Below are 12078 nucleotides of genomic sequence, written 5' to 3'. Positions count from 1 at the left end.
GAGCAAGTTGGGGGGGGCTGGTTGTCTTGGCAGCATGACTGCGAGCCGAGTGGGACTGGCTGTGCTGGATCTATGTAAGTGCTGCTCTCTCTTGTTGGCAGGGGGCTGGTGAGCATGGTCTTGGCAAGACCATGATTTGCGTCGAGAGTCCCATGGGGCTTCATTAAGTGGACCAATTAACTTTTTATAGCAGCGACAGCCTCGTCGGGCCGAGCGTCAGGAAGCTCGAAGCAGTTCCTGCTCACTAACACACTTAGAAGCTTTTTTTGGCTATATCACGCCCAGGAACTTTCAAGTGGGGCATGATATGAAATTAAAATAGCACAAGTGCAAATTTAACATCTTGTGTGTCTATATGTTGAGCCTCCTTCAGTTTAGTTGTCATTCTTTTGATTAAGTAGTTAGGCATTGGGCGTGATTTAATGGCCGCGTTGCACTTACGAGGGAGCGCGACATGGCCTTTAGATCACGGGAGGCGCCAAAAAACAAGAACTGCGCCAAACACCAATCGGTTTGCAATCTAACCGGCCTTCATTATTAGTAAAATCAGGATCCCACCGTAGCACGGCGAGAAACCAATAATCGCCACTTCTGGCCAATCTCCATATAATTGTCAGGAATCTAATGGCCTCCTCTGATCTCACCACCACCCCAGCAATTGGTCATGCAGCCTCCAATTAGTATAACTTTTTAAAGACGTGAAGCTGGCAGATGGACTGCTGTGGAGATCCGAGGAGACAAATGGCCACCTTCGCTCCCAGGCAATGAGCCGGGCACGCTGGGGTTGCTGTCCCGATGCTTAGAGGTGGGAGGTGGAAAGGGGGAATGGGTGTCTCAGCGTGAGCAGGTCTGCCATGCCATATCCTGGACCGCGTGTTCACATTCCGGGGGCAACACTAGCACCTGCCCGCCTGCCCCATCGACTACCCAAAACTCCCAGCGACTGAGAAGGCCCCTGGCTGTCCAGCTGAAGGCTCTTGCTAATAGGGAATTGGCAATCGTAGTTAAGTGAGCACCTCACAACGCCCAAGTGGATCCCCGTGGGTGGGCGTGCCATGCAGCACGTGGGAGTTACTGCCCAACATCCCAATCAGACCATGATGCCTGGACACTGCACCTGAACACTGCAGGAAGCAACAATACGGATGCAACAGTGAACATTCATACACACAGTGGCTGGGTCTCAGCACTGGGGACATTTCGGTGACCAGAGGGTGTGTGCATTGGGGAGAGGGTCCTGTACCCGGTCCAGGTAACATAAGTTACCGGTGACGGCCCAAGATGTACAAGGCATCGCTCTTCTTTCCAACAAACAGACTCCACCTGAACAAGGGGATGGTGCAGCATGTAGAGGAGGAGGTTACTCATTCCCGGTGGCCTTACAGGCCTGAACCTCTATGCCTCAGGATCATTCCACGGCTCAAGGACTTGAACAGCACCTCACAAGCTACAGTCCACAAGTGCATTGTGAGGTCATGAATGCCCTGTTTGCCTCGGCAGCAAATTATATAAATGTTGATATGGACCAGGCCCAACAAGATGCCTGGGCAGCAGGATTCTCCACCATCACCTGGATGCTCCAGGTCCAGGGGGTAGTGGATGGCACGCATCCCACCTTGGGCTTACCGGGCCGTCGTCATCAACAGGACAGGATTCCACTCCGATGTCCAGCTTGTGTGCGACCACCACATGACGATCACGCATGTGTGTATGATAGCTACATCCTGAGGCAGTCAGAAAAAAACAGCCTCTTGGAGGATCACCCAGGATGGTCGGTTGGTTCTTGGGGGGATAAGGAGTACCCGCTGGGTATCTGGCTAATGACACCAGTACGGAGGCCGGTGACCCATGCGGAGACCCGATACAACGAATGCCCATGCAACCACCTGGGCTGTCATTGAGCAGTTCATTGGACTGCTCAAAATGAGGTTCCTAAGAAGTACACACTCAGAGGGTCGCCCGCTTTGTGGTGGTTTGCCGTGCCCTTCATATCCGCAGCACTGCCTGACATGGGTGTGCCGGGAAGTACGGAATGGTGCTGGGCGGTGAAGGTGCCAAGCGCGTGTTTGTGTGTGTGTGTGCTTATGGGGGGGGGGGGGGGGTTTGGTGCTGAGGCGGTGCCAGGGGGCCAGTGCCAACTTTCACCCATGTGGCCTGGTGGAGCTCGTTGACCTTATGGCACAGGGTTCCAGTTCTCCTGGTGATGCTCCCCAAGCTGACGGCCGCTGCCGCTTTCTCCCAAGGTGGCATTGGTTGACATGTGGCTCACCTTCGGGGAAACAGGTCATCCATCTGATTTCAACAGCTTCCATCAATCTGGCTGTGCAGGAATATTGGCTGTGCAGGAGCAGTATAAGTGCTGCTCTCCCTTGTTAGCAGGGGGCTGCCGAGCAAATCAACCAACGGGACAGTCATTTGTGGCGTGAAGCCCGTGGGGCCTCGTTAAGTGGTCCAATTAACTTCTTATAGAGGTGATGGCCTTGCCGGGCTGAGCGTCAGGAAGGTCGTGGCAGTTCCCTCTCACTACCACACTTAGAAACGTTTCCACTAAATCGCACCCCAAAAATATTTAAGCACATAATCAGACGGAAACATCCTGTTGACACTGCAATGGGATGCAAATTGGGCTCATTTCTATGGCAAGGGAGGAAAAGCATCAAGTTGTTTTCTTACCCCTGACTAATAGTTAGTCACACTGAAACCGGTTAAAACTGCACAAGTGTGAATGTGACTCACTGGTTACATTCGTAACTGCAGTCAAAGATCACCCATAACCACTAACTAAGCAACGTACTGGAAAGCTACCACCACACCAATGAAACCATTGCACTGTGCAAGGCCTCCATTTAATGTCTTCCCCTGAAAGGGAACTATCAAACGTGAAAGTGGAAAGGAAGGCCGTATTCTCTGTTCCTTTAGAATTCTGCCCACTATCAATTCTTCTCCCGGATTAGTGGGGATGGGGTGGAAAGAGAGAAATTAAAAAGTGGCTGGTGAAGTGTCTCCTCTCCAGCCCAGCTAAATGAAAGGCAGTGGGGGAGTAGAAGGGAAATTGAAAAATAAATATTTGCATTAATGTAACAGCTTTCACACCTTAGGACACCCCAAAGCACTTCACAGCTCATGAAGTACTTTCACTTTTTTTATATGCAAACACAGCAGCCAATTTGGCAAGGTCCCTGCACTCAAGAACTTTGCTGCTGAATCTACACCTTACTGGTACCCGATTTGGGGAAAAAAGGCAGGGTGCGCATTAAGAATTTGCAAACAAACCAATTCAACTATAACAATGGAATACTTCTGTTTCCTCCATCAAAATAATGATAATACTTGAAAAATATTTCATTGGCTTTCGCGTGCTTTCGAATATCCTGGGGAATGTCACATTTATAAATCCAAGTCTTTCTTAACTGCACTCTGGAGACGCTGCAGATGACAAACGAGTCACATCTGCTGAAGTGGAGTTACTTTTGAAATGCAGTTTAAAATGTTTGTTAACACCCACACAAATATAATGCCTTAACAAGTGTGACATGTTTTAACAAAAATAGTTTAAGGATACCACTCTATTGTGGTGAAAATGTTGACCAAGTCATCTATCAACATTCAAGAATTTGATAACAGGAAGGCGTTTAACAAAGCTTGTGGAAATCCCCTCCTCTATAATAAACATAGGTTTCATAAGTCATTTACTCTTCAAGTTGCTGACAGAGATGCAAAATGGAACACTGATCCAATTTTTTGAATTGTGCATATATCATACAGTTAAATTGCAGAATTGATTATTTTTAATGTGAAAAATTTAGAGGTTACATGTCTCACACCCGAACGTCGGTCGATTTCCTAACATAGAAAGGAGCTGAAGAAACCATGTAATAAAATTATTTTGTAGTTCATGTTGAATGAAGCAGAATGCACGTGCAATATAAACACAACCTTTCATTTTTCAAAGAAAACTATTCTAGACACATTTTACAGGGACCTTGTTTCTACTATTTTATTCACTTCGTCAAACAAAGGTATTTTTATTTATTATATTTGTGAACCACTGTAAGCATTATAAGTAGTTATCACCCTAATCTATAACCTATTATACCACGCATAATATTTTGCCAAATTTAACAGGGCATGATCACTTTACTCAGTATTACTGTTTCTGGTTGCTATCAGCGCCTGAAGGAGCCAGTTTTGAAAACTGAAGTACGATACTGACTGAAGTACGGTTCAGTTGGCAGGCCGAGTATTTTCAGTTGCACAGACGGTTTTCCCAGTGCAGTTTTAACGTGCCGCAGTTTTCCAGTCAAGTTACTCCTTTAAACGTGATGAGGCTCGCTAACTAAATTGAGACAAGTCTAAGGGTCCTTCCTGTTGATTCCCTTATTTCCCCTTTCTTTATTTTTTTGCCGATATCATTTTGATCCATGGATGCTTAATGGGCATGCATCATTAAGACAAAGAACAGAGAGAAGGAGACATTCAAGAAGTTGCAACATAGTATATGGTGTTAGTCTTCGAACACAGAACTCAGACTTTGTGGCACCCAAGAGATGGGGTGGGGCTCCGTTCAGTTGGTTCGCTGGTAGCCAATGAATTGACCAAAAGGCCGAATTGTGCCTGGTAATAGGTGGTGATTGGATCCTGTCTGAGTGGGATGATTTCCAGATCCCTAAGGAAAGCAGAGACGGGCCCCTGGACACTGAGGGAAAATACCTGCTCTCTCTCTTGCATTTGCTCGAGAAAGTCTGCTACATTTCTGAAACAGCAGGGATCTGAATGAAACCCATTACAGACTGGAAATCTCAACATGAAAAGTGTGCTAGAAACAACCAACTGAAACAAAGACTCTTATCTTTTACTTATTATTTTCATCCCTCTCTTCCCCTCTGTTTGTTTGTCTTGTGTATGTGTATAAATTTACAAATATATATATATACATCAACATATAGGGTGGGGGCAAGTTAAAGTGTGGGATTAGTAATTAGATCATTGTTAACCAGTTTATTTGCTGCATATTTCATTATAATTCTTGTTATAAATAAAAAGTAATTGTGTTCAAATTTACAAACCTGGCGATTATTGGGGAGCCAAGAGCCAAAGTCTTCGGGCATTTTAAGAATTATTGGTTAATTCAATTGTGTTGCGACTACGAGTCAAGGGGGCTGGAATTGACTACATCCTAGCCCAAGGTGTCTTAACACAAGTGATCCGATTATCTCAGACAGGAAGATTTTCATGATTTCCTTTCATACTCTGAATGCATACCAACCTCAGACACTATGTTCCCACCCTTTTACTAGCAATGCTGAAATTGCTGCCAATGGGTGGGTGCATTGCAAAGTACCCAGCGATGCCGCTCTTTCTTCAAGTATATTGCTCAGAACAGCCGGTCAAGCACTGATTTTGGTTTAGTCATGACACAAAGCTCTTTTTTTTTTAAAATAATTTTTATTGAAAAATTTTGAATTTATACAACAACATCGAACCATAATAAAATACCAATAATAACAATAATGATAGCAATCATAAATATTCGCCCCTCCTCAATGAACAACACAACATATTAACAACTTAAATTAACACAATGTTAAGTTACATAACTGCAGAGAAAAAAAATAGAAACTATAATAAGGAACCTTATTATAACCCTTACCCCCTCCCTCTCCCCCCCCCCCCCCACCCTCTCTCTCTCTCTCTCTCTTCCCCCCCCTCCCCCCCCACCAAGGTTGCTGCTGCTATTGACCAAGATACCTATCTTTGAGCCAGCAAGTCCAGAAAAGGCTGCCACCGTTTATAGAACCCTTGTATTGATCCTCTCAGGGCAAATTTGACCCTCTCCAATTTTATAAATCCCACCATGTCACTGATCCAGGTCTCCACACTTGGGGGCCTCACATCCTTCCACTGTAGCAAGATCCTCCGCCGGGCTACTAGGGACGCAAAGGCCAGGACACCGGCCTCTTTCGCCTCCTGCACTCCCGGCTCCACCGCAACTCCAAAAATCGCGAGTCCCCACCCTGGTTTGACCCTGGATCCAACCACCCTCGACACCGTCCCCACCACCCCCTTCCAGAATTCTTCCAGTGCCGGGCATGCCCAACAAGTAATGATCTTCCACTCCATCGTTCAACAAGTTTTGACATTCAAACTTGGACAGCAACAGCTAACAATGTATCTGACTGTTGAGGTCATTCATGTAGGCCCCACCTTCTTAACCTTGCCCCTCGCCTGAGGTGTGCTGACCCTCAAATTAAATAATCACCAGTCAGCTCTGTCTAAAAAGGGGAGAGCAGCCTGGGACTTTGGCGACATTTAGATTTACTTGCACATCAACAAAGCAACAGTACATTATGGCTACAATTCCAGCACATCAGAAACACTTCCTGCTGAAAAGATGCTTTCAAAGTTTGGGCCACTATCTCAGCAATAAAGCATGGAATGTTCAGAACTACATTAATGCAAAACAAGAATCAAGTATGCGGAACATATTAAAATATTAAGATAAAAAACACAACAATTGATATTTAAAAGGAAGAAGCAAGCAATGTGAAAACGTACCACACTGCATAAAATGGGTCATCTGGAAGCACACATTGATAATTATAGTGGAAGAGTCCTCAAATTCTGCCATAAAATGAAAGAGCTTTGGCTAATTAAAAGCTCAAGTAAATATAGTTCAAAATGTTAAAGGCGTGAAACACCATTATTACTTTTACCTAACTTCAGAATTGGGTCTAATTCCATGTCAGATTTTGCACAAACAGCAGTAATTATCCAATTTGTGTTTAATTGATTCCGATTTCCATCAGCTGACTGTTTAGTCCATAAAAGCCTTTGTAGTTTAATCAAGGCTTTTCTATATAATATCCGCAAATATAGATCATAGAATTTACAGTGCAGAAGGAGGCCATTCGGCCCATCGATTCTGCACTTGCCCTTGGAATGAGCACCTAACTCAAGCCTGCGCCCCCATCCTAACCCAGTAACCCCACCTAGCCATTTGGACACAAAAGGGCAATTTAGCATGGCCAATCCACCTAACCTGCACATCTTTGGACTGCAGGGGATAAAGGGGTTTTTTCAGGATGGCAGCCAATGACTAGTGGTGTGTCTCAGAGGTCTGTGCTGGGACCACAACTTTTCACAATATACATTAATGATCTGGAAGAAGGAACTGAAGGCACTTTTGCTAAGTTTGTAGATGATACAAAGATCTGTCGAGGGACAGGTAGTATTCAGGAAGCAAGAGGGCTGCAGAAGGATTTGGACAAGTTCGGAGAGTGGGCAGTGAAGTGGCAAATGAAATACAATGTGGAAAAGTGTGAGGTTGTGCACCTTGGAAGGAGGAATTTAGGCATAGACTATTTTATAAATGGGGAAATGCTTAGGAAATCAGAAGCACAAAGGGACTTGGGAGTCCTTGTTCATGATGCTCTTAAGGTTAACGTGCAGATTCAGTCGGCAGTTAAGGCGGCAAATGCAATGTTAGCATTCATGTCAAGAGGGCTGGAATACAAGATCAGGGATGTACTTCTGAGGCTGTATAACGCTTTGGTCAGACCCCCTTTGGAGTATTGTGAGCAGTTTTGGGCCCCGTATCTGAAGAAGGATGTGCGGGCCTTGGAAAGGGTCCAGAGGAGGTTCATAAGAATGATCCCTGAAATGAAGAACTTGTCGTATGAGGAACGGTTGAGGACTCTGGGTCTGTACTCAATAGAGTTTAGAAGGATGAGGAGGGACCTTATTAAAACTTACAGGAAACAGCGAGGTCAGAATAGAGTGGAAGTGGAGAGGATGTTTCCACTTGCAGGAAAAATTAGAACCAGAGGACACCATCTCAGAATAAAGGGACGATCCTTTAAAACAGAAATTAGGAGGAATTTCTTCAGCCAGAGGGTGGTGAATCTGCAGAACTCTTTGCCGCAGAAGGTTGTGGATTGAGTGTCTTTAAGACAGAGATAGATAAGTTCTTGATTAATAAGGGGATCAGGGGTTATGGGGAGTAGGCAGGAGAATGGGGATGAGAAAATATCAGCCATGAGTGGCCTAATTCTGCTCCTATGTCTTATGGTCTAATATGACTTAGGCTAATCATCTAACTCAAGTTGTAGACGGGCGTTGGTCAGAACTAATTTTGGAAAATATCTGGCTTTCTGGCAACGCAGTCAACAGATCCTCCACGTATTGGGTGGATTACATTCTCTTACCTGATTTTGTTACTTTATAATCCCAACATTCCCATCTAACTTCCGTACTCCCACTATGGAGTAGCCCAATTTCTAGAGATTATGGTTGTGATTTTTAAAAAAATTTAGAGTGCCCAATTATTTTCTTTCCAACGAAGGGGCAATTTAGTGTGGCCAATCCACCTACCCTGCACATCTTTGGCTGCTGATATGTCGGTCCACATTTGTGGGCCAGTACTAATCAACGCCCACATGACCTCTCGCTGGAGTGCCAGTTAGATTCCAGGAATCTAACTCGTTAATGAGATGTAGATTGCCTTAAATCGGTAATAATTGGTTTCTCACCACGTTTAGGTAGAATCCGAACCCCGACAACAGAAGCGGGCTGGCAAACTGGGCGGATCCCAATTTTGGCCTCTCCCACGATTTACCCAGTGCGCATGGATCCACGCTGGGCGCAACGTGACTATTAAATCGCTCCCAATGTTTTCAGTCTCACCTTTTTCAATTCTTTCTCCAGAGCATAGGGTACCGACCAGGTCTGCAGTAAGATAATCTTGCATTCTTCAGAACCCGTACAATGGTCTTATACCCTTGAATTGATTTGCCGGTTTTACTAAACACCTGAGGATACTTGTCAATCATATAATCTCATCGGTTTAGCTCAGTTGGCTGGATAGCTAGTTTGTGATGCAGAGGAAGGCCAGCTGCGCGGGTTCAATTCCTGTTCTGGCTGAAATTATTCATGAAGGCCCTGCCTTCTCAACCTCGTCGGACATGCGGTGATCCTCAGGTTAAATCACCACCAGTTGGGCAGCACGGTGGCTCAGTGGGTTAGCCCTGCAGCCTCACAGCGCCAAGGTCCCAGGTTCGATCCCGGCTCTAGGTCACTGTCGGTGTGGAGTTTGCACATTCTCCCCATGTCTGCGTGGGTTTCGCCCCCACAACCCAAAAGATGTGCAGGGTAGGTGGATTAGCCATGCTAAATTGCCCCTTAATTGGAAAAAATTAATTGGGTACTCTGAATTTATTTTTTAAAATAATTTTTTTAAAATTCACCACCAGTCAGATCTCCCCCTCAAAGGGTAAAGCAGCCTTTTGTCACCTGGGACTATGGGGACTTTATTTAATTTACTTTTAATCTCGCGCTGTGAATTTCACACCTACACAAAAAAAAATTGTTCCAGTTTAACTTAATTGTTCCTCACCAGTTTCTTCCTGACAATGTTGTTTTTCCTCCCCTTCACTGCAATGATGGGCAATTTTGCACATTGCTCCTTGTATGTGACTTGAACCACCACATTCTAGGGATTTACCCTCCCCCAAGATAATTCTATGCTTGATTTCTCCAGTTAATGTTTACTCAATGTCTGACCGTATAGTGATTCAGGAATCTGATGCACCCATGTCAACCTCCATATTTACCAGAACGCCATCAATTGATGCGTGGACTACAATACCCTCCAAATTTCCACTGGGCACCCTTGTGCTTTGGGTCTTGATCAACCTGTTTGAAAACCATATGCAGTAGCTGCCATTTCCTCCAGCCAGCGCTTACCCTGTTTATAGTCTTTCAACATGCCTTGGTAAGATTACCCATCGTCTTACAGCCGTCGCACCGTCCCTTCACAAATTGACAATTCTAATAATAATAATCGCTTATTGTCACAATTAGGCTTCAATGAAGTTACTGTGAAAAGCCCCTAGTCGCCACATTCCAGTGCCTGTTCGGGGAGGCCGGTACGGGAATTGAACCCGTGCTGCTGGCCTTATTCTGCATTACAAGCCAGCTGTTTAGCCCACTGTGCTAAACAACCCCCAGACTGTGCCCGATATTTGTCTTAGCATCAGTAACAGGACTTTCGAGTACCTCTGTTTCTATTAACTGCTGTCATTACAGCATACAAACTGAGTGCAGGAGTAGGCCACTTGGCCTCATAAGCCTGCTCCTCCATTCAATAAGATCATGGTTGATCGGATTGTAACATGAACCACATTCCCGCCTACCCTGATCACCCCCTTATCAATGATCAATAATTATCTAGCTCAGCCTGAAAAATATTCAAATCTGCTTCCACTGCCTTTTGAGTACATTTCCAGTGACTCACAACCCTCAAGAGAAAATTACTTCTCATCTCTGTCTTAAATCAGTGACCCCCTAGTTCGATGCTCATTCAAGAGGAAGCATCGTCTCCATATCCATCCAGTCAATACCCCTCAGGATCTGAAAGGTTTTGATCAAGCCTTCTGCTTACACAGCTTTTTGATGTCAGTGTTGTTAACTCTGACTTCTCTAGTCACGTTCTGCCATGTCCATGGACATTGCTGCTTGGCAAGTTATGTTAAATGTGGCAAAGTCAGCAACCAACTGTGAATTCATTTATTCTTAAAACCATATGCAAATTTGTCCCATAGTGCTCTCTCAAAATTACAATGAAAATTGTAGCTTTGAAAAAGTTGTCCCAAATCTCCAACATCCGGACTCAGCAACTAATTCTTTGTTCCAAACCAATAGCTTTCAGTAATCTCAAATAGTTTGGGATTTTAGTGCTACACAATATGTCCAAAGTTTTGGTTGAGTATTTAAAACACTATTGGGCCTGCTTCTATTATAAATATCCCCCCACTGTCTGCTTAACAGCTGGATTATTAGGATCATAGAACATACAGAACATACAGTGCAGGAGGCCATTCAGCCCATCGAGTCTGCACCATCCCACTTAAGTCTTCACGTCCATCCTATCCCCGTAACCCAATAACCCATCCTAACCTTTTTGGACACTATGGGCAATTTATCATGGCCAATCCACCTAACCTGCACATCTTTGGACTGTGGGAGGAAACCGGAGCACCTGGAGGAAACCCACGCAGACATGGGAAGAACGTGCAGACTCTGCACAGACAGTGACCCAGCGGGGAATCGAACCTGGGACCCTGGCATTGTGAAGCCACAGTGCTATCCACTTGTGCTACCGTGCTGCCCTGAATGAAAGGAAGCCATTCAGCCCATCCAGTCTGCACCAACCCTCTGAACGAGCACCTTAATGAGGCTCCTACACTATCTCTGCAATCCCATAGCCCCACCTAACCCACACATCCCTAGACACTAAGGGGCAATTTAGCATGGCCGATCCACCTAACCTGCACATCTTTGGACTGTGAGGAAACCCATGCAGACACAGGGAGAAAGTGCAAACTACACACAGTCACACAAGGCCAGAATTGAACCCAGGTCTCTGGCATTGTGATGCAGCAGTGCTAACCAATGTGCTGCAGTGCTGCCCCGGATAATCAAGGATATTAGTAGCTATGAAAAACATACGGAGCCATTCCACATATGTACTCTATGTGGACTTTACTCTGTCAGAAGCCCAATAATACCTGTTGATGCAGTCATCTTTGTAGGTCAGTCCACCCGTGTGTACAAACAGCCTTTTCTCCAAGACTGGATTTTTACGCCTACTTCTCCACAAAAAAAACGTTCAATTCCTCCGCTGCTTTGCTCGAAGCTTCTCAAATCAAATTAGTCTGGCTAGAGAAACCTACAACCTCATTGCCAGACAGACAGTGATATCGTTGCAGGATAAAAATAGACCGACTGCTCCAGTCAAGTACTCCAGTGAGTACTTGAACTTGGGAGTTCAAGTAATCACTGAAACTAGATTCATCCAGTTTTGGTTTATATACATACGCATATACACAAATGTCCACAAGGGGGATGGTATTATAACCATGGTACCAGCTGGACCTGCATAATCTCTAAAACAATCTATTGGAACACATGGGATAAACCCCCAACTCGGCACTTGAATATATATATTATGTATGTGTACTCTGATTTTAAACACTGATATTTAGATACAAAAACCAATGACTTATAGAAACATTCTAATCC

General features: G+C 44.9%; 1 protein-coding gene across 4 annotated transcripts in view; it reads right to left on the bottom strand.

The window, feature by feature from the left end:
• LOC119975708 (cytoplasmic protein NCK1-like) overlaps nt 1-12078 on the bottom strand; it is a 260412-nt gene that overhangs the window by 123464 nt on the left and 124870 nt on the right. Inside the window, exon 1 of one of the 4 annotated variants that reach the window (XM_038815521.1) lies at nt 11565-11675. The exons of the other annotated variants lie outside the window; for them this stretch is intronic. The gene's annotated coding sequence lies outside the window, so the exon portion shown is untranslated. Of the gene's footprint in view, nt 1-11564; nt 11676-12078 lie in introns of those variants that run through there. 4 annotated transcript variants of the gene reach the window in all.

The sequence above is a fragment of the Scyliorhinus canicula genome, chromosome 13, assembly GCF_902713615.1.
Source record: "Scyliorhinus canicula chromosome 13, sScyCan1.1, whole genome shotgun sequence".
Classification (NCBI taxonomy): domain Eukaryota; kingdom Metazoa; phylum Chordata; class Chondrichthyes; order Carcharhiniformes; family Scyliorhinidae; genus Scyliorhinus; species Scyliorhinus canicula.
This window is presented reverse-complemented; position numbering and strand designations above follow the sequence as displayed.